The sequence below is a fragment of the Phascolarctos cinereus genome, unplaced genomic scaffold (genome assembly GCF_003287225.1).
Source record: "Phascolarctos cinereus isolate Bilbo 61053 unplaced genomic scaffold, phaCin_HiC Scaffold_2;HRSCAF=192, whole genome shotgun sequence".
Lineage (NCBI taxonomy): Eukaryota > Metazoa > Chordata > Mammalia > Diprotodontia > Phascolarctidae > Phascolarctos > Phascolarctos cinereus.
In genome coordinates, this window is record NW_027555625.1 from 229,605,580 (window position 1) to 229,628,654 (window position 23,075).

At 36.1% G+C, this 23,075-nt stretch overlaps 1 protein-coding gene across 7 annotated transcripts in view; it reads left to right on the top strand.

The window, feature by feature from the left end:
- Positions 1-23,075, top strand: part of NCOA3 (nuclear receptor coactivator 3) — a 204,608-nt gene that overhangs the window by 98,726 nt on the left and 82,807 nt on the right. For 2 of the 7 annotated variants that reach the window (XM_078149860.1, XM_078149859.1), the window contains exon 3: positions 4,316-4,374. The exons of the other annotated variants lie outside the window; for them this stretch is intronic. The gene's annotated coding sequence lies outside the window, so the exon portion shown is untranslated. The remainder of the gene's footprint in view (positions 1-4,315; positions 4,375-23,075) is intronic. 7 annotated transcript variants of the gene reach the window in all.

Genomic DNA, 23,075 nt, shown 5'->3' on the forward strand with positions numbered 1-23,075 from the left:
GTAGGGGATGAGTATGATTATGCTTTGCCATAGATGCACTGTTTGACATTTGGTTAAATCACTACACCACATTTATCTACCTCAGTTTTCTCCTCCTTAGGAAAGAGGTTACACAAAGAAGACTGCTTAAAATGTCTTTTCTACACTTTCACCTTCTTTTATCCCTTCTTTGACTTTCCCCCTGGTGTCTTGTGGCATTTATTTAACCTTTCTATATTCACTAACATGTACACAAATAAAGGAAACTGATTTTATAATTCCCTTTGTTCATGGTTCCTAATTATATTCATGACCATTATTAGACTCCTTCATTTTAACAGGCTAAAAAGAGTTACCACCTCCCTCTAGCCCAGATAATATCCTTATAGGGGTCCATTGTTGACATTCATATTGAGATGCCACAGATGTGTATACTCTTCAGAATTCTTTTTTTTCTCACTCGACCACAATGGGACTTATTTTTTAAAAGTCTCTTCCCAGGCCCAACTGAAAGAAGCTTCACAAAGCTTTGAAAGCTTAAGTCCTATGATTCTGAAGCCTGTCCTTGTTGAGTAAGAGTTGTTAAAAAGAGACTGGCTACATAGGGCCTGAGTTAAGACCATTTGTTTCTTTTCTTAACAGTGATTTTGGAGGTATATTTTTTTATTGGAATAAAAGAAGTGCTATATTATTTGAAAGTTAAATTTCTTTATTTTTATAATTACAGATTTATATATAAATATAATATAAATATTGTTTATTAAATAAATAAAACTGTTTATTATTAATTATTAAATTTAAAATTTATGGCATTTGTTGGTTGTGCCTATGCATGTGTGTGTGTTTATTGATACTTTTTGTTTTATTTTACATTCTTTGCTAAATATTCCCTTCTTTACCCCTCCCTAGGAAGCATTTCCTTTTAACAAAGATTTTTTTTAAAAGGAAAAAAAGTTTAGTAAAATAAATCAACACATTGATCTTGTCCTTCAGCATGTGCAACATTCCAGACCTGCAGTCCTGCACTTCTGCAGTGCATGGAAAGAAGTATATTTTTTCAATTCTTGTCCTTCTCCAAATTTAATCATTATAGTTATGTTGTATTTAGTTTTGTTTTTTTCTCTTTACATTGTTATAGTCATTATATAGTTTGTCCTCCAGGTATTGCTTAACTTCACTCTCTATCACTTATATAAATCTCATGTTTCCCTGAATTTGTTATTTCTTATGGTACAGTATTTCTTTTTCTTCCCTCCCTTTTTTGGTGAGGCAATTGAGGTTGAATGACTTGCCCAGGGTCACACAGCTAGTAAGTGTCAAGTGTCTGAGGTGAGATTTGAACTCAGATCCTCCAGACTCCAAGGCTGGAGCTCTATCCACTGTGCTATCTAGCTGCCCAATGATACAGTATTTCTGTTTTATTTATTTAGCAGTTTCCCAATTAATGGGTACTTAGTTTATTTCCAGTTCTTTGTTACCACAAAAAATATTACAGTGAATAATTTGGTTTATATGATAACCTTTCTGTATTTGACCTTCTTGGGACTTACATCTAATAGTAAATCTCTGAGTTGAAGAATTATGGACATTTCAGTCGCTAGAAAAAAATATGTAATTCCAAATTATTTTTCAGAGTGGTTAGACCAGTTTATATCTCCACCAAAGGTGTATACATGTGCCTTACTTTCTATATCATTTTCATTTTGATTGCTTACATATTTTGTCATCTTTGCTAATTGGCTTTTTCTGAGATGAAATCTCACTTGTTTTGATTTCCATTTCTGTTATTGTTAGTGAAGTAGAATAATCTTTCATGTGGTTGTTAATTGCAATTCTTAATTCCAATCCTTTGACCATTAGAATAGATTCAAACTTCAGATAGTTACCTTAGGCAAGTGCTACAAATAATAATCTTTATTTAAAAAACAATATATGTGGATGTAGTTATAATATGTGTAATTATTTTATAAAACAGTCTTCCTTTAATGGAAGTATTCACAAGAGGAGGCTTTTGAATAGCTGTCCTACCACATCTCTAATAGTCCTTTTATGTGCAACTTTTCAGTAACTTATCTTGCTCATTAAATTTTTTTTTGGATCACTATCATTATTTTCTCTCTCTTTTCCCCATCCATTAAAAAACATCCTCCATCTACTAAAAAACAAAAAAATCCCCCCAAAAACAACTCTTGTAAAAAAATAATCATAGTCAAGCATATCAAATCCACAAATTTGCCATGTTCAAACATATGTGTCATCCTGCATTGCCAGTGCATCACCCGTCAAGAAGTGGGATATATGCTTCATTAATGGTCCTTTGGAATCAAGGCTAGTTCGCACTGATGACACTTCTTAAATCTTTAGAAGTTATTTTTCTTTATTTTGTCATAGCCATTATATAATTTTCTATTCTGGTTCTGTTCCTTCATTCTGCATCACTTTATACAGGTTTCACTTGGTTTGTCTGACTATATCTGTTTTTGTCATTTCTTAAGGTGTAGTAATTTTGCATTGCTTCACTATCCCAGATACTACAATAACTCTTTTAAACCTTTTCAATTCTCCTCAAACTTCCCATGGTTTCTTCTCCTTCCACCATCTTAGCTGAGAACCTTGCCTAAAAATTCAGGCCACTCATTGAGAGCTACCTCTTCTCCTTCCCCTCTTCCTTCCTTCTTTTTCACAAAACATGACCAAAACTGATTAGTCTTCCTCTTTAAACTCTTTTCTCCTCCTAACTTCCCTATTACTTTTGAGGGCACCACCTTCTTCCCATTCCTCCGGGCTTGAAAACTTGGTGTCACCCTTTACTCACTTGAGTCGCACACTTGACTGCCATATCCATTCTGTTGCCAAGTTCTGTGGATTTTACCTTCAGAACATCTCTGTATACTTTCCCTGTATTGTTGCCACCCAGGTGAAGGTTCTTGTTACTTCATGCCTATTGTACTAGCCTAGTGGATGATCTCCCTCTGCTACAAGTCTTTCTCTGCTCCAGTTGACCATTTAGCATTCAAGTGCCAAAATGTTCTTCCTAAAGCAAAAGTTGGGCCCTATTCAGTTTACTTCAGATGTCTTACTCCAGGAACAAATATAACATCATCTCTTTGGCTTTTAAAGCTTTTGATAAACAGACCCTTTCCTGTCTTTCCATTTTTCTTATATACTGTCCGTATATTTTATTGCTTCAGTGACATTGGCCTTCTTGCCGTTCCTTCCATGAGACATGCCTGACTTTCTACTCTGTGTATTATTACAATCTGTCTTCCCCAAGCCTGGAATGCTTATCTTCCTAGTCTCTGCCTCATGGATTCCCTGGCTTCCTTTAAGTCTCAACTAAAATGTCATTTTCTACAAAAAAAAACCTTTTCTGTTTCCTCTTAATGCTAGCAATTTCCTTTTGAAATTACTTACAATTTATTTAGTTGTTTGCCTGTTATCTGCTCACTATGGTTGTGGGCTTCTTGAGGGTAGGGTACAGATTTTGCCTCTTTCTATCCATCTATTAGCACAGTGCCTGGCACATAGTGGATAGTTTCCAGTTCTTTGCTCCAACCAGAAGTGCTACAGTACATATTTTTATACATGAGGCGTTTGTTGACTGTTTATTGCATACTTTATCTTGCTATATCCTCTTGTACTTTTTGTTCTTTTTGTTTACAAAGAAGAAGGTGAAAGAGATTGAAGTACTGTTTCTCTTCTCTTCTTCCTCCTTCCTTCCTTCTTCCTCTTCTTTCCCCTCATTCAGATTGTATCTCTGCTTCTTGCACTTACTTTCTTTACTTTAAAATGTCCCCATTTACATTCTACCTGGAAGTTGAAGTAGGGTTATTTTTTTGTTTGTTTTTGGTACTGTTTCTACTGTAGTCTACATTCCCTTCCATACCATTGTGTTTTTTAAAGCAATCTATGGATTTGTTTGATTAACATTTTGGTTTTTGTGTTCAGAAGTTCTGGGCGGTTTTCTTGTATTATTTCTTGCTTTGTAGAGCTGAGGTTTTTTGACTTACGTTCTACTGGAAGACCTATAATCCTCAAATTGATTCTCTGCAACCTGTTTTTGAGATATAAGTTTTTGCTTGTAGAGATAATGTTTTCTTGTTTTTTTTTTTTTGTCTAGGCCATACATCTAGTGAGTGTTATGTGTCTGAGGCTGGATTTGAACTCAGGTCCTCCTTACTCCAGGGCCAGTGCTTTATCCACTGCACCACCTAGCTGCCCCAATAATGTTTTCTTTTAATGCTATTATTGTTATTTTGCTTCTTTCCTTCCAGATTGTTCTTCACTTTTGTGTATTTGCATATTCATACAGTCTCTTTTTTGTTTCTTTGGTCAGGTTTGTTACCATGGAGTCAAGTTTTTTGTGTTCTGCCAATTATTTCTTCTTTGCAGGCTGTAAGTTCAATTTTCACAATTCTTGTTTCTCTTTGAAGCCATTTAGGGAACATTCTCCTGCAGTTCTGTCCTATCTTTGGAATTTTTTAGGTCCTCTGCCTCCTTAGGTGTTGATTCCTTTTCTTTAGCATTGCAAAATATTAGCTCATCTGGAAGCCATAATCCTGTTCTTAATGTCTTCCCTGTTGGTTTATCAGTTTATGTTCAAGTTCTTTAACGGAGCTTTCTTACTCCTGAGATCTTTGTTAATTTTAGCCTCCCAATAAAATGGGACAGGGCAGAGCCAAGATGGCAGAATAAAGGCAGGGACTCACCTGAACTCTCTGCCAAACCCCTCCAATACCTTTAAATAATGACTCTAAACAAATTCTAGAGCAGCAGAACACACAAAAAGATGGAGTGAAACAATTTTCTAGTCAAGATAACTTAGAAGGTTGGCAGGAAAGGTCCATTGTACCAGGTTGAGAGAGGAGTACAGTCTAGTGCAGGTTCTACCAGCCTAGACAAGGCCCCAGCAAACTAAGAGCAGGCCTCCAGGGCGACTGAATCAGTGGCAGCAGTGGCGATTTCCAGACTTCTTAGCCCATAGATGGAGATTTACAGGGGGCCTCTTTGCTGGCACCAGGGGTAAGACTCTTTTACGTTGCCAGTACTTGGATTTGGGTCTCTCTTGTGGGTCTTAATCCCAGTGTGAGGAGGAGCACTAGCACAGCAGTACTTGTGGCTACAGGGGAACAACTTGGTCACAGTTGCAGGGTTGAAAAGAGTGCTTGTGCAATATCACTTCTAGGTCTGTATCCCAAAGAAATCATCAAAATGGAAAAAGGACCCACATGTACAAAAATATTTATAGCAACTTTTTGTGGTGGCCAAGAATAGGAAATTGGGGTAATGCCTATCAATTGGGGAATGGCTGAACAAGTTGTGGGTATGTGAATGTAATGGAATACTATTGTTCCATAAGAAATGGTTAGCTGGCGGATTTCAGAAAAACCTGGTAAGTCTTACATGAACTGATGCTGAGTGAAATGAGCAGTACTAGTAGAACATGGTATGCAATAACAGCAACATTGTGCAATGACCAACTTTGGTAGACTTAGCTCTTCTCAGCAATGCAGTGATCTAAGACAATTCCAAAAGACTAAAGATGGAAAATGCTATCTACCCACACCCAGAGAAAGAACTATGGAGTCTGAATGTAGGTCGAAGCATACTATTTTCTCTTTCTCTCTCTCTCTCTCTCTCTCTCTCTCTCTCTCTCTCTCTCTCTTCTCTCTCTCTCTCTCTCTCTGTCTTCTTTCTTGTGGTTTTTCACTTTGATTCTAATTCTTCTTTACAACATGACTAATGTGGAAATATGTTTAATATGGTTGTATATGTATGGCCTATATCAGATTACATGCCATCTTGGCGAGGGGTGAGGGAAGGGAGGAAGAAAAATTTAGAAGTCAAAATCGTATAAAAGTGAATGTTGAAAACTAAAAATAAATAAAAAAATTAAGAAGTGAAGAGTGCACAGTTACAGAAGAGTAGTAAACATATCTCTTCATATCACTTTGGAAGAGTCAAAAACTTACAAGTCCTCAGAATTAGCTCTGGAAACAGCTGAACAAAAACCCTGAATCTTCGAACAGTGCCTTCTCCACTTGGAAAGCAGCGCCTCACTTTAGCATAGAGTTAAAATCAAGAAATAGGCTAGAAAATGAGCAAGCAACAGAAAAAAAAATTCACCATAGAAAGTTACAGTGGTGACAAGGAAGATCAAAACACACATTCAGAAGAAAACAAAAGTCAAAATTCTTGCATCCTTTGAATGCCTCAAAGAAAACTATGAATTTGCCTTAGGCTATGGAAGAGCTGAAAAGATTTTACAAATCAAGTGAGAGTGGTAGAGGGAAAATTGGGAAGAGAAATGAGAGAGATGCAAGAAAATCATGAAAAAAGAGTCAACAGCTTGGTAAAGGAGGCACAAAAAATACTAAAGAAAATGACACCTTAAAAAACAGAATAGGGCAAATGGTAAAAGAGGAACACAAATCCAATGAAGAGAAGAATGCCTTGAAAAGCAGAATTGGCCAAATAGAAAAAGAGGCACAAAAATTCGCTGAAGAGAAAAACTCCTTAAAAGGTAGAATTGGCCAAATGGAAAAGGGGATACAAGAGCTCACTGAAGAAGATAATTCCTTAAAAGTTAGAATTGGGCAAGTCAAAGCGAATGACTTTATGAGACATCAAGAAGCAATCAAACAAGATGGAAAGGATGAAAAAATAGAAGACAATGTGAAATATCTCATTGGAAAAACAATTGACCTGGAAAATAGATCCAGAAGAAATAATATAAGAATTATTGGATTACCTGAAAGCCATGACCAAAAAAAGAGCCTACACATCATCTTTATTATTATTATAGCCAAATTCTATATCTCCGAGATCAAGGAGAAAATACTCCAGGTAGCCAAAAAGAAACAATTCAAATATTGTGGACTCACAGTCAAGATAACCCAAAAGTTAGCAGCTTCTACACTGAGGGAATAGGAGGGCTTGGAATATGATATTCTGGAGGACAAAAGAGCTAGGATTACAACCTAGAATCACCTACCCAGCAAAACTGAGTATAATCCTTCAGGGTAAAAAGGAACATTCAGTAAAATAGAGGACTTTCAAGCATTCTTGATGCAAAGAGCAGAGGTAAATAGAAAATTTGACTTTCAAATATAAGATGCAAAAGAAGCTTAAAAAGGTGAACAGGAAAGAGAAATCATAAGGGATTTGATAAGGTTAATCTTTATATTCCTACATGGGAAAATTATATTTATAACTCCTAACAACTTTTTCATTATTAGGGCAGTTAGAGGGAATATACATAGACAGAAAGCAGAAGTGTGAGTTGAATGTGATGTTATGCTTATCTAAAAAAATAAAATTAAGGAATGAGAAAGAAGAATGCGTTGGGAGAAGGGGAAAGGGAGAGATAAAATGGGATACATTATCTGACATAAAAGAGGCCTGAAAGAGATTTTACAGTGGAGGGGGAAATGGAGGAAGCAGGGAGGGGAGCACATGGATCTTAACTCTCATTGGAATTGACTCAGAGAGGGAATAAAATACACACTCAGTTGGGTGTAGAAATCTTATCTTACCATACAGGAAAGTAGGAAGTGAATGCGGTAAGAGAAGGCAGAACATGGAGCTGGTGGAAGGGAGGGAAATTTGGTGGAGGTAAAAGTCAGCAGCAAAACACTTGTGAATGGACAGGGTAAAAGGAGAGAGAGAGTAGAATAAACAGGGAAAATAGGATGGAGGGAAATACATAATTCGTAATAATTACTGTGAAAAATTTTTACAGGGAGTTTCTCTGATAAAGACTTCATTATAAAAATGTAGAAAATGGAGTCAAATTTATAGAAATAAGAGCCATTCCTCAACTGATAAATGGTCAAAGGATATGAACAGGAAGTTTTCAGACAGGAATCAATGCTATCTATAATCATACAAAAAATGCTCTAAATCATTATTGATGAGAGAAATGCAAATTAAAACAAGTCTGAGCTACTACTTCACACCTGTCAGATTGGCTCTAATATGACAGAAAAGGAAAATGACAAATGTTGGAGAGGGTGTGGGAAAATTGAAACACTAATGTTCTGTTGGTGAAGTTGTATACGATTCAACCATTCTGTAGAGCAGTTTGGAACTATGCCCAAATTTGGAACTATACATACCCTTTGACCAAGCAAAGAGATAAAGAACAAAATGGAAAAGACCTATGTGTACGAAGTTATGCATAGCAGTTCTTTTAGTGGTGGCAAAGAAGTGGACATTGAGGGGATATCTATCAATTGAGGAATGGCTAAACAAGTTGTATATGATTGTGATGGAATACTATTGTGCTTTAAGAAATGACGGGCAGGATGCTCTCAGAAAGACTTGCATGAATTGATGCAAAGTGAAATTAGCAGAACCGGAGACCATTGTACACAGAAACAGCAATATCGTGTGATGATTTACTATGAATAACTTAGCTATTCTTAGCAATACAATGATCCAAGACAATTTTGTAGGACTTAGGATGTCCTTCTTCGGAGAAAGAGCTGGTAGAATCTGGCTGCAGATCAAAGATAATTTTTGTTTACTTTTTAAATTTTTCTTGAGTTTTTTTTTGTTTTCTTTCACTGAAAGACTTACATGGAAATGTTTTGCATGACTACACATGTATATCTTATGTCAAATTGCTTGCTTTCTCAATGGGAAGGGGGGAGGGAGAGAATTTCAAATTCAAAATTAAAAAAAAAGCATTAAAATTGTTTTTACATGTAATTGGGAAAAAATAAAAAAGTTAATTTCAGCCTTTCCTCCCTCCCTCCATTCCCCTATTGTTCACTTTTTGATTCTTTCCCCTTTGAGGGGAGCATTTCTCCAGGGTTTGGGCTTCAGAATTGTCTCAGTCTCTTTTCACACAGGGGAAATTCATTTTTTAGTAACTTCATTCTCTGACCGAAGTGACTTCTGGAGGGGACAAAAATGGCCACAAATGGATATCAATCCCTTTTCCTAAAGTATTAGTGGAATATCACACACATGCTGGCTTCCTGCCCCAGCTCCCTTTGTTCTATAGTTCTCTGGCTGACCTCCCAGCTACAAGAAGCTTCTGGCTTTTGGATTTTTTGTTAGGCCAGAGTGAGGAGTGGGGAGCAGAGTTGAGTTCTGTTGACAGCTCACATGTCATATTGTGCAGCTCTTCCAAAATGTGGTGACCAGTGGGGAGGGAGTATTGAGTGAGCTGAGCCTGTCAGGGATTGACCTCTGCTGTTATTTCATTGCCTTGTTACCCCTTTAGAATTAGGCTGTGGAAATAGCTGAAATTGCTTTAGCTCTTGTGTGTAATTCCTATTTTAGGGAGGTTTTTGAGGTTGAGACTATCAGATAAAGGATATAGTCCTTTTTCATCCTTCCTGTCTCTTTTCTTGCTATGTTCAGTGAATGAAGACACCAAAATGTGTGTGTGTTTGTGTCTGTCTGTCTATCTAAATAACTTGGTTTATATAAAAATGAGGTTCCTGTATTGCCCACTACCCCACCCTCTTATTCCATGTTAGCCTACTCTTCTGGTTCTCTAACATAATTATGAAAAATAATAAATTACACTCCATTTTTCTTCATTTCCTCCCTCTGGTATTCCAGTTCCTTGCTTTTTCTTATGTCCATTGTAACAAAACAAAACTGCCTGGGGCCCTCTCTATGTAATTCAATTCTCTTTGTAACCTTAAGACATTAGGATTCTTTTTAGAATGTCAGTACTTCATCAGCATTTAGCTGCCACTTCCAATTCTAAAATTTATTTTACCTTTTCTTTTGATGCACATCTTTTCATTTCAATACTTCTACTTATCTCTCATTTTTTATTGTTCGTAGAAAGATACACAATGCTTTTATTAAATGTTTCTTTATCCCAAGCACTGTTCTTAGGGCTAGAGTACAAGTAGAAACAAAAAAACTATCCTGCCCTCAAGAAATTTACATTCTCATTGGGAAAGACAACATAAAAACTAGAGCTGGAAATTTGGGATTGGAAATACATGCTTACATAGTATGGAACAGTTGGAATGTCCTGGAGGTTTGGGTCTTGGCAAGATAAAGCAAAACTTACTCATTAGAGCTGAGGGCGTCTCAGTTATTGATGGAGTAGGTGAAGTTGAAGATCTGAGTAGCACATATGTGTTGATAAATGCTTGAAAGTTCTCTATCCCTAAATGACCCATTCTCCCCCCCCCCCCTTTTTAGAATTATACTAAGTCTTGAAGGGTAAGTTATTTCTAGATAAAAAATGTCCTATGTGTTGCTTTTTGAAACATCCTCTTCCAAGAGCATATCTCCTTTGTAGCAGTTACTGCCAGTTCTTGCGTTATATTGACTCCGGCTCCTTAGTACTTGAATTCTTTCTTGTTTATTATAGTCTCTTTTTTGAACTAGAAGCTCTGGATTTTGGTTGTAATACTTCTAGGAATTTTTGGGGTTTCTTTGAGGAGGTGATTCTGTTTTCTTTGAATTCTGGTTCTAATAAACCTGGGCAGTTTTCATTTATGATTTAAAAATTTTTTTAAAAAATTTATTTTGAATTATCAACAATCACTTCCATAATAAGCTTTTGAGTTTAAAATTTTTCTCTTCTTTCCTCCCCACCTCTCTCCCCGAGACGGTGTGCAGTCTGATATAGGCTATACATATATATTCCTATTAAACATATTTTCACATTAGTGATGTTGTAAATAAGAATTAGAACCAATAGGAGGAAACACCAGAAAGAAGAAGCAACACACAACAAAAGAAAATAAAATGGCAAATAGTATACTTTGATCTGCATTCAAACTCCATAGTTCTTTCTTCTTTGTGGATAGCATTTTCCATCATGAGGCCTTTGGAGATGTCTTAGATCCTGGTATTGCTGAGAAGCGTTGATGATTTTTTATGTGTACTCCTTTCTCTCTTTTTTGGTCATGATTTTCAGGGAACTTGAGTCTGATACTTAAATTCTCTTTCCTTGACTTCTTTCCATGTTAGTTTTTAATAGTTGATAATTTATACATTTTCTTACTTTTTTTCCTTCTAATTTTTGGATTTTATTCTAATATTTTTTTTCTTGTTGGTTGGAGTCATTGAGTTTTGGTCCATGCTAATCTTGTATTAATGAATTCAGTTTAAATACCAGTCAATTTTATATATACATATGCCACCTTTCCCACCTAATAGCTTTATACTTATTGCTATATGGTCTTTCTCTCTTCCTTCTCTTTCTGTCTCTCACTTCTCTCTTCCATTTTTCTCCCCTCATTTTGTGAGTTCTGGGGCTGGAAAAAAATGACTCTTCTTGGAGTGATGAATCTCTGTAAACTCAGGTTTTTCTTTGATTAATACATTCAGCCTTGTCATCAGCTCTGTAAAGACATTGCAGTTTATTAGAATGTGTCAGGATATGTACAGTGCTTCTCAGAACTCGGGGTTTACTTTAGTGCCATGATATTGGAGAAAAACTTGAATGGAGAAGTATTTTTCATTTTTAAAGTCATTCAAATATTTTAAACATTATATTACTTTTAAAAGAACTTATAAAGAGTTATATCTTTATTATTTTTTTTCTCTTTTGATTTATTTCATTTTATTCATTGCTTCCTTGTCTGTAGAGATACGTATGTCTTTATAACATTGTCTGGGGGAAAAAAAATCATGCCTGAAGATGTTTTTGAATTATTTTACTTTACTTGTAAATTTTCTTCCTTTTTTAAAAACTTTCTTATCATGTCCCACATTATTATTTTGTTTATGCTTCTTACCAAAACAGAATCACCAAATTTGAGCATTGGAAGAAACCTCAGCAGCAATCTAGCATACCTGTCCTTAAAAGGAAATCTCTACCATAGCATGCCCAACAGTGGTCATCCAGCCTCTACCTGAAGACCTCCAAGGAGTGGGAACCCACTGTCTTGTGAGGAAGCCCATTTTACTTCGTACAGTTCTCATTTTTATCAAGTTTTTCCTGGCAGTTAGCCTGAATTACTCTCTTTGCAACTTCCATCTATGATTCCTGGTTTTGTCTTCATCAAGAATATGATAGCTGATTTCCAAGTTGTCTGAATGGCTCTCATGTAGAGGAGGGATTAAATTTGTTCTTATGGCTTCAGTCTTCTCTTTTCCAGGCTAAACATGATCAATTCCTTCAATGATCCTCATACATCGTGGACTTAAAGCCCTTTAGCATTAATGGTTGCTCTCCTCTGGACACTCTGTAGCTTATCACTGTCTTTCTGAAATATTGTATACCTAGAACTGAACATAGTAATACAGAAAAGATCTGAGTGGAGCAAGGTACAGTGTGACCTCTCTATTCCTAGAATTATATCTTTCTTAATGCATTAGCAATAGATTGAATTAAAGTTTTTTCCTGTCATACCACACGGCTGACTCATTGGCCTTGAAGTATACTAAAATGCCCAGATATTTTCCAGAAAAATTGCAGTCTAACCATGCCTTCCAGTCTTTCACTGGTGAGGTTAGGTGTTTTTTTTTTGGGCGGGGGAGCTAGGCAGTGGGGTTAAGTGACTTGCCCAGGGTCACACAGCTAGTAAATGTGACGTGTCTCAGGCTGCATGTGAACTCAGGTCCTCCTGACTCCAGGGCCTGCACTTTATCCACTGCGCCACCTAGCTGCCCCGAGGTTGTTTTTTATATCCAAGTACAAAACTACTTTCTTTAGATTGTCATCTGATGATGTCCATCCCAGATCCTTTCAGATCCTGACTCTGTAACCCGATGTATTACCTGTCCTTCCAAACTTAATATTATCTACAAATTTGCTGAGTATATCTATGCCTTTTATCAAGGAGTGGGTAAAAATGTCAAATAGCACACATCTCTTGAATACCCTACTGGAGACCTCCTGGAATGCTGACACTGAATACTTTGAGGGTGTCCATTCAACCAGTTCTCTTCTTCTGCTTCTTCCTTTTTAAAATATATTTTAAAAATTTTGAATTTAGAACCAAAAGATGTATTTCTATGTTCATGTTAAGACATAAAAAGAGGATTGGAAAAGAAATCCTGAATCTCCATTTGGTCCTACTTGTTTTTGAAAAGTATATAACAAATTATTCATTACTTTCAAAACTGCCCTATTTATTTGTGCTTTGTTCTGAACTTACTTTTGTTGTTTTCTATGCATTTAAAGAAATACCCCCTTTTTTGACATCAATATTGCTAATTTCCTTTTCCCCCAATTAAAAGAGAGAAATTTAATAAAAAACCTTTTAATAAGTGTAATTAAGCAAAATGAATCCTTGTAATGATCGTGTCTAAAAATGTGTGGATCTTTCTGCACCTTGAGCCCTTCACCTGTCAGGAGTTAGCTACATGCATCATCATATTTCTTCTGTAGATATGGTTGATCATGGCACTGAGCAGAGTTCTTTTCAAAGTTGTCTTTTCAAAGTTGTGTTTCTTTATGTTGTTATTCTTATATAAATTATTTTCCTGGTTCCATTTACTTCACTTTACATTTGATAATACTACCCAGGATTCTCTGAATTTTTCTTTTGTAATTCCTTGTGGAAAAATAATATTCTGTTATGTTCATACAACAAATTTTTCAGCTATTTCCCAGTTAATGTTTACTTCTTTCCATTCTAGTTCTTTTCTTTCACTTTCCTTTTATCCCTCTTTAGTATCAAGAAGTTGATTTTACTTGCTGCTACTCCCTCCTTGGAATCTTCCCTATTCCCCTCTCTCTCCCCAATCTTTTTTTTTTTTAGGCTTTCTAGATTTATGTTAATTTTTGATCCTAGTTAGTAGTTTCTTTAGTTAACTGATCTCTCCAGCTTTAGTTCCTGAATTGGGAGCTTTGTGCAATAGAGAAACTTCACCCTCTTCTGGTATTTGAGGTATGGTAGTTGGTCCTATTTGGTCTTTCCTTGGGTCATTTGGGTTCATGTGCTGACCTCCTCTTTCTAGTATTATATTCTCCTTCATCTTTGAGGTTCAGAGTGCTGGATCTTTGGAAACCCTTCCCCCACCAGAAAGGGATATTCTGGAATAACCTGAAATGGTCTGTATTTACACTGGTCACTGATAACTGTTGTTCCCTGAGGGTTCAGGGATCTCTTCTATGAGTCTATAACCACAGGGAAAGAGAGCTCTGCAGGGTTTACCTGTCCCTGGCCCTTCTCTAGTCATACTAGGAGGCTTGTTTGCCTGTTCTGGCTTTTTGGCTTTGTGAGTCGCCCTCTCTTCCATTGCCATGGATTGCTGCCTCACTTTTTGTGAAATTTACAGATGAAAGAAGTCACTTTTAATAGTTTCTTATTGGATTTGATTATTATTTGATCTGATATGAATTTCAGTGTTTAGTTAGAGTAGTAGGTGTTAGTGGAGCTGGGCATTCTCATTCTGTTCTTGCAGTCTTCTTGTCCAGATATCACTTTCTAACCAGTTCTGAATCCATATGGTTATGTTTATCACTTAGCCCCTATCTCTCCATCTCCACAAAAATAGAATAAGGTGCTTTATCACAAAATCTCAGTAAACAATATCCACAGAATTCCCATCTAATAGTTTAGTAATCAGAAAAGGGAAAACATATTAGTCTGACTTTTTCTTGAATATTTACTGCTCTTTGTAATCATTACTTCCTGTCTAGAAGTTTGTCAACTTTATTTTTAGTGATCTGATTTGGAATTTCCCCAAGGATTGAAGTTAAGCTTACTAGTCCATAGGTTGCAGACTTTTTCTTTCCTTTTTTGAGAAATGATAATTTCCCCTTTTCAGATCTTGTGCTTCTGTCATTTTCTACATTCTTTTAGGAATCGTTGATAGTTGCTCACCAGTTACATTTTCTGGTTCTTGCAGTACTTAAGGGTAGAGTTCATCTGGGTCAGGTGATTTGCATTCTTACTATCTTCTTACTTACCTTGAATTTTGACCCTATAAGTCATTGATGTGTCTGTCATTTCCAGTGTAAGGGCTGTTCTCCTTTTGTGGAGAAAACAGAAACAATATAAGAACTGAGCAGTCTGCCTTCTCTCTTCTTTGCCAGCTGTTCGATCCCCAAATTTATTTTTCTCTTTAGCAGGCAACAGTGAATGAAAGAAAACTGAATAAAACCCCCCAAAATGTTTTTTAAATACTTATTGTGGGCATGCTGTTGGCTGGAGATACACAAAGAAAAAGCAGGTGGTTACTCTTTTCAAGGAGCCTCATTCCTGCTTGTGGGAGTCTGCATATAGAAGAGAGTTTAACTGCATATCAGTGGAAGGTCCTCACATCCTAAGGGTGTGTGCCAGTGTCCTAAGTGTGGGGCCAGTGGGTGGTTAGAACCAGGTATGCTTAGAGTATACCAGCTAAATCGATGACCATACCCAGTGTACTAGAAAAGCTTTGGCGTACTCACTGGATCCTGTGGAAGGGCAGGTGGTCTAGGTTGGTGGGTTTCAATCCCACTTCAGGGATTTTTGTTGGTAACTCTAGCTTCCTAGAGTGCTCTGAGCAGTCATGCTCCTCTTCTTGTCCATTTTACCCTATGGAAAGGTCTTTAACCTAAGGTCTATAAAATTTTTATAAAAATATTTTGATAACTGCATTTCAGTATAATTTTATGTACTTTGTACATTTAGAACCATTTTTTTTGTAAAAAAAATAATTTGAGTTCAGATATTTTTGAAATACAAATTTGTTTATATTTTTAAAGCTATAATTCTTGTCACATTCTGTGGTTAATTTTATTGTGCTTAATAAAAATGGTCATTATGGTAAAACCCTTTTTCTTAGAAGGGGTCCATAGATATGACCAGGATACCTTAAGAGGGATCCATGATTACAGAAACAGTTAAGAACTTCTGCCTTATTGGGTCTGGGTAGCTTGTGTGTAGAGAATGAAGAAATGAAGGCAATGGTAAAAGGTCCCCTACCTTGCTTACTATTTTTTCTAATTTTCTGGCCTGGATAAGGTCAGGCTCTACTGATGGATTTTGAGGGAAGAGCAAAGGGAAGACAAGGGAGGAAAGTATCCTCTGTTTCCCTCATGTCTTCAGTGTCTTCTCCAAGACTATGTAATTGTTTGTATTTTTAGGTTCCTTCTGGTAGTGTCTGTGCTCAAATGAAGCATTGATATGTCTTAGAATATTCTGTGTTATAGCATGGATACATGGTTGGGTAAGAAAACAGTTTTTTCTTTTGTTATATGGTGGACAAATCATCACTCTTTTTTGTCCTCTGCCCCTTATTAGTTCATGTGCTACAGTATTTCATTCTTTTAAGGACAAGCAGCTTCTTTTGTAGAGTGATTTATGATGTGAAAGAGAGGTCAGCATAATGCTTTCAGGTTTTGGACCTGAGAGACTGGAAGGATGGTGGTACCTTCCAACAGAACTTGGGAAGTTTGAGAGGGCAGAGTTTGAGAGAAGGATTGTATAATATACAGAGTTCAGTTTTGCACATATTGAGTTTAGATGTCCCTGGGACTTCCAGTTTCAAATGACTAATAAGTAGCTGGTAATCTGGGACTGAAGCTCAAGGGAGAAACTGGGGCTGTATTTATATAATAATAATAGCTAGTATTTATATAGTGCTTTAAGGTTTGCAAAGTGCTTTGCAAATATTTCATTTGATTCTTAAAACAACTCTGTGAAGTAGATGCTTTTGTTATCACCATTTTACAAATGAGAAAACAGAAGTTGAAAGAGATTAAATGATTTTCCCATGGTTATGAGTAGTAAAGTTTGAGGCCAGATTGGAATTCATTTTCCTGAGTCTGGTCCAGTGCTGTTGGGCCACGTAGCTATCCAGAACTGTGAGTCATCTGCATCAGATAATTAAACCTATGGGAACTGATGAAGTTAAGAGAGAAGAGAAATGGCTTAGATCAGAACTTTGGGGAACACCCACAATTAGGGGTTGTGATGTAGATGATTAGTCAACAAAGGAGGCTGAGGAGTAGTCTGATGGATAGGATAGAGTATTGCTAAGAAAAAAAGAGATGAGAATATGCAGGAGTTTGTTGTTATTCATTTGTTTCAGTCTTGTCCAACTTTTCATGACCCCATTTGGGGTTTTCTTGACAAAGAGACTGGAATAGCTTGCCATTTCTTTCTCTAGCTCATTTTACAGATGAAGAAGTAAAGCAAACAGGTTAAATGGCTTGCCCAAGGTCACACAGATAGTAAGTCTCTCAGGCTGGATTTGAATTCATGAAGCTGAGTCTTCCTGACTCTAGGTACAACACTCTATACACTGTGCCACATAGCTGCCCTAACCACAAAGAGCCACAAAGATAGCCATAGCTATCAATAACCACTCTTTGTGACCCCATTTAGGGTTTTCTTGGCAAAGATTTCTTGGCAAAAGTTTTCTTGGAGGGGTTTCTCATTTTCTTCTTCAGTTCATTTTACAGATGAGAAACTGAGGCAGACAGGGTTAAATGACTTGCTCAGGGTCACACATCTAGAAAGTGTCTGAGGTTGGATTTGAACTCACGAAAATCAGACTTCTGATTCCAAGCCCAGTGTTCTATCTACTGTGCCATGCAGGGTGGTTAACTGTGTTAGTTGCGGCATATTGATTTATTATGATGAAGACAGAAAAGGCCATCAGATTTGGCAGTTAAGAAACCACAGGTAACTTTGAGGAGAGCAGTTTCAGTTGAGTGATGAGGTTGGACGCCAAATTGTAAAGGACTGAAGAGCAAGAGGAAAGAAGCCAGTAAAAGTAGACAGAGTTGACAGTTTTTATTTGGTTGAAAAAAGGAGAAATATAGTACAATAACTTGAGAGTATATTAAGGACAAGTGATTTGTTTAAAAATGAGGGAGACTTTGACATGTGTTGAAGTAGGAAAGGAACTGATAGATAGCAGAAGCAATCTACCTTTTTTATTGTGGTACTGCTGTTTTTCCTGTGTGTGTCTAATTACAGTGGACAGTTGGAATGTTAACTTTTTTTGTAAGATTTTTAAATTTAGTTTAATTCCACAAAACTTGAGTAATCATGATTTCCTTGGAATTAAGGGCTAGTAATTTAATTCTTACAATGCAATTTCAAGTTTCTCTAGCACTTGTAGAAGTTCTTAGAATTAATGGCACTTAATCATAGCATACGTTTCATATATTCTTGTATTTACTATTGTAGCAATTTTTAAAGTTTTAAAATTGCAGGAACAAATAGCCCAATGTGAGGCAATTGGAACAAGAAGTAATTTTTCAATTGAATAATGAGCGTATTGTTTAGTCAAGTAGTGCTGTTGAAATCTTAGTCTTTCATCAAATAATAGTACTAATCCCATTAACAGAGTTGAATAGTACACACTGTTAGCCCATTTTATTTATTGATAGTACACATTTAGCACCTAAATTAGGTTTTTCCTAGACCATTTATCTATAACATTCTGTTACATGAGGTTTTTTCTTCTACATCACTGTCCCCAATATTTTCCAGTCTCTATGAACCCATTGAACTTTTAAGATACTTTTCTGTTTTTGTTTGTTTGTTTGTTTGTTTGTTTTTTGCTTTTAGGCAGTTGGGGTTAAGTGACTTGCCCAGGGTCACACACCTACTAAGTGTCAAGTGTTTGGTCTGAGGCTGGATTTGAACTCCGGTCCTCCTGACTTCAGGGCCGGTGCTGTATCCACTGCGCCACCTACCTGCCCCTTAAGATACTTTTCCGTATGTGCTTTTTCTTCACCTTTTCCTAGTTGAAATATTTGTTAGTTTTATCTTTTTTTCTTCCTCACAAGCTACATGCTGTATTTATAACCATATTAAACATAGTCCTCTTTTTACCTTACCAGGGTTTCTACCCTTTTCTTACCTGCAAGTCAAAAATTGATGTAAGAGAGAAGGAAACCCAGGAAATCCCAAGCATATATTCTCCTTTTACGCCGAAGCATTCTGACACACTGATAAAGAAATTATCATCTGTGGCATTTTTCAAGTACCTAACCCTTTCCTGACAAATACATTTTTTGTCTTATGTTAGTTTTATTTTGAACTCAATATGTTAAACTACATGGTTTAATCTGACAGTTCTGCAGTAAGCCCAACCTTGTGATGTGGAGGTAATCCTGGATGCTCTAAAGCATGAGCTATGTATAGCAGGTCCCTTGAGTTTGTGCCTTGTGTTTGACTGTATTTTGTTCCAGGGATACCCTAGCTGCTTAAGTTTGCAAAGTATCATCTCTAGAATGTTCACCAGATAAACATTTCTAGTTAGATGGCTCAAAAGAACCGTCTATAATGGCATATCAGAGTTTGACTTCTGCTCTTTTTGTGGAGATATCCATCTTGCTAAAATTGAAGACTTCTAGAAGTAATTAATTCAGTTCATCAAACAAGTGTTTACTGTGCAGTATGCTAAATTGGAATTGGGGCTTGGATAGATAACTTCAGTTTATTCTCTTATATCTTAGATTATATTTAACTTAATTGTAATGGCACTTTAGGAAAACAGGCACATTGATGCATTGTTGGTCGGCTCATGAGTGGGTAAAACCATTTTCAAAACCAATTTAGAATTATACACAAATTACTAAGCTTTGTGCTCTTTGACCCAGCAATACCACTGGTAGGCTAGTACCCAAAAGAGATAAAAAAATGGGAGAAAGTCCTACCAATACTATAAAATTTTTGTAGTGGCAAAAAGCTATAAACTAAAAGGATCCCCACCAGTTAAGAAATGTCTGAATAAATTAAGGTGTATGAAATCTGATGGAATACTATTGTGGACATGGAAACACTTCTATGAAGTGATGCTGAATGAGGAAAGTAGACCCAGAAGAATGACCTATACCACATCATGAATATTATAAAGACAAATAATTTTGAAGGCTTTTATAAACTGAAGAATGAAATTAGCAGAAACAGGAGAAAAATGAATAAAATAAAAACATAAAGACAACTTTGAAAGTTCTAAAAACTATAATCTATAATGTCCATCCAGAGGACTGATGATAAAACATACTTTCTGACAGAGAGGTGATAGAATTAAGTTACAAAATGAAACATATATTTTTGTAAACAGCTGTGAGGGAATTTGTTTTACTTGACTATCTGTACATATTTGTTATAAAGGAATTTGTGTTTCTTTTTTTTTACCCTCAGTGGGATGGAGGTTGGGATGGATTAAAACAGGTCTTTTATTAATTTAAAACAAAACGGAAGGGGCAGCTTGATAGAGCTCCGGCCTTGGAGTCAGGAACACCTAAGTTCAATTCTGAGCTCAGACACTTGATACTAGCTGTGTGACCCTGGCAAGTCACTTAACCCTGATTGCCTCATCAAAAAGGCAAAAACAAACACCCCCCTCTCCCCCAAAAAAACCAAAAATAGAGCAGTGTGGGGTACTATATATTTGTGGAACATTAGATACCTTTTCAGATGAGGTCATTGTACTACTAGTCTTTTACTTAATTGGTTTACTTTGTTATAGGAGACTTCAAGGAATGGTACTAATCTTATAAATATTTATAATATAAAAAAGAACACATCAATACAAATATATACATGTATATATATATATATATTTGAAAATATATGGTACATGTATAGTCAAATATAAGTTTTAGGAAAAAATTTTTTACGCATTTCAGAAAGAAAAGCATTTGACAGAAAGTGATTGGATAATGTACTCTTAGTTGAAAGAGAGGAAGGAGAGCAATATTCTAAGGAAAAAAATTGTTTATTTTTGCCATTATATGTCTGAACAGTGATTGTTATGAGGAGAGTCTATAACTCTTAAAGTATCAGCTTTTCAGTAACTCATAATTTTCAGATTATTAATAAAATAGTCCACATGTTGCTTATTTTATACTTCTTTCCATGGTGAAAAGTGTTTTTTTTAATTATTTAGGAACTATGTATATTATAATTCTTTTTATAGACCAAATCATTATCATGAATTCTGAGAAGCTATACATAATTTTTCGTTTTTATCAAATGTATTAAACACCTGCTATATATACTGGGCTATGTACTCCGAGTCTAGAGACAAAAACAAATTACCTCCTGCCCTCAAGGAGCTTCCTTACATTCCTTACATCTTCTTAGGGGTTAGAAAATATATATAAAAAAGTGAACAGAAAATAATTTTAAGAAGAACCGAGTATTGATGACTAGGGGATGGGACTGTGGGAATGCTGTATGTAGGAAGTTGTACTTGAGCTAACTCTTCACAAAAAGTAAAGATTCTAAGAAATGGAGAGATCACATTCCAAGCATGGGGTAAAGTTATGTAGATTGGTATTGAAATGTTATATGTGGAGAATAGGTAAGTTAGTCATTTTGACTGAAACAGAGAAAACATGAAATAGTAATGTGAATTAAGTCTAGAAAGGTAAGTGAGAACCAAGTAGTGGGATCATTTTACATGTCATGTTCAGGATTTTTTGTTGTATCATAGAGGCAATTGGAAGCTACTGATACACACACACACTCTCTTGTATTTTGTAGTAGGGGAGTGAAATGGTCAGATAGAGATTTTGGGAATGTCAGTTTAGCAACTTTCTGAAGGGAGATTTTTGAGAGAGGAGAGACAAGGTGACCAGTCAGGAGGCTATTAAGATGTGATCCACGTGAAAGGTGACGAGGACCTAAATTTGAGTCCACTGTTGTGTAAGTGGAAAGGTAGAAATGTGAGAAATTTTAGGAATGTAGATGTAGAATTGACAGGACTTGGGACTTGATTTGGATCCTTGAATGTGAGGGTGATGGGAGTAGTCAAGATGACTTTGAGGTTGTGAACTTTGTCAACTAGAAGGATGAGTGAATTTTTTAGAAATAGAGAGTTTAGAGGTAGCATGTGTGGTTTTTTTTGTTTGTTTTTGGTGGGGAGGTAGTATAAGCTGACTTTTAGATGTATTTAGTTTGAGCTGCTTTTAAGATATTCAGGTAGAGATGTCCAACAATAAGTTGGTAATACAGTTTTTATATATGTCTCTATATGCCAATTATGTATAGATATGTAGGTTTGTTTGGTTTTTTTATGCTCAGCAGTGGGGTTAAGTGACTTGCCCAGGGTCACACAGCTAGTAAATGTTATGTGTCTGAGGCCAGATTTAAACTCAGGTCCTCCTGAATCCAGTGCGGGTGCTCTATCCACTGTGCCACCTAGCTGCCCCTAGATATGTAGATTTGCTCATCATTTGCATAGAGTTAATCACTGAACCAATTCAAACTAATAATTCACCCAGAATAGCAACTTGGGCTACACCTACTCACAAGGATGATGGAACGATGATGGTTTTTCTTCAACTTCTCTTGGACTTCCTTAGTGTCACATAAGCTAATGGAAGAGAAGAATGTTCAGGAAGACTGGGTGGGACTTTGGACCAAGATGATTCTGTGAAAGATCCTACTCATCTTTCCAGAACCCCACTTCAGTAAAATTGAAGAAAAGCAGCAAAGTACATGGTGGCCTGGTTGCAGGAGACAGGTTGTAAACACAATTTTTTCTTTAGAGCTATGCTACAAGATATGACAGCTTCCTGGTCAGGAACTGGTGCTGGAGTCAGACATAAAATAAAACTGTCCAGATCTTTTAGGTCCAGAGGGGAAAGTAAAAATACAAAGAAACCCCAAATTTAACAAACATAGATACAAGTATGAGAGTCAAAGTGTAGAATTTCCAGATCAAAGAAAATACACTGCAACCACCTGAGTAGAGATTGAGTATCAAGGCTCCACAGTCATTATAAGGAACTGCAGAATTAGAGAAAGGATTCTAGCATGCATTTAGATTGACTAATATAAGCCCAAAGAATTAATGGATCTGAGACCAAATCATAGAAAAAGAGAAATTGTTAAAAGAAAATGATAGTGTGATACACCAAAACTCTTCAGATGTAGCCAAAACAGTCCTTTGGAAAATATCGTATCTTTAAATAATTTTTAGGAACAGAATCGAAAAAGAGATAATTGAATAAGGAATTCTTAAAAAAAAAACCAGTGCTAAAAAAGCAACAGGCAAAGCAAATGAACGTCAAAATAGAAATTTTGAAAATCAGATTAGAAACAAAAAACCCTATTAAATTCATAAAGTGAGGAACTGTTTAATTTTAAGACTACTAAAATGGAAAAGCCACCAACTAATTTGATAAATGCTATAGAAAGGTGAACCAAATTGCCAATATGAAAAACAAAAAAATTAATAATAGATAAAATGAAACAGATGAA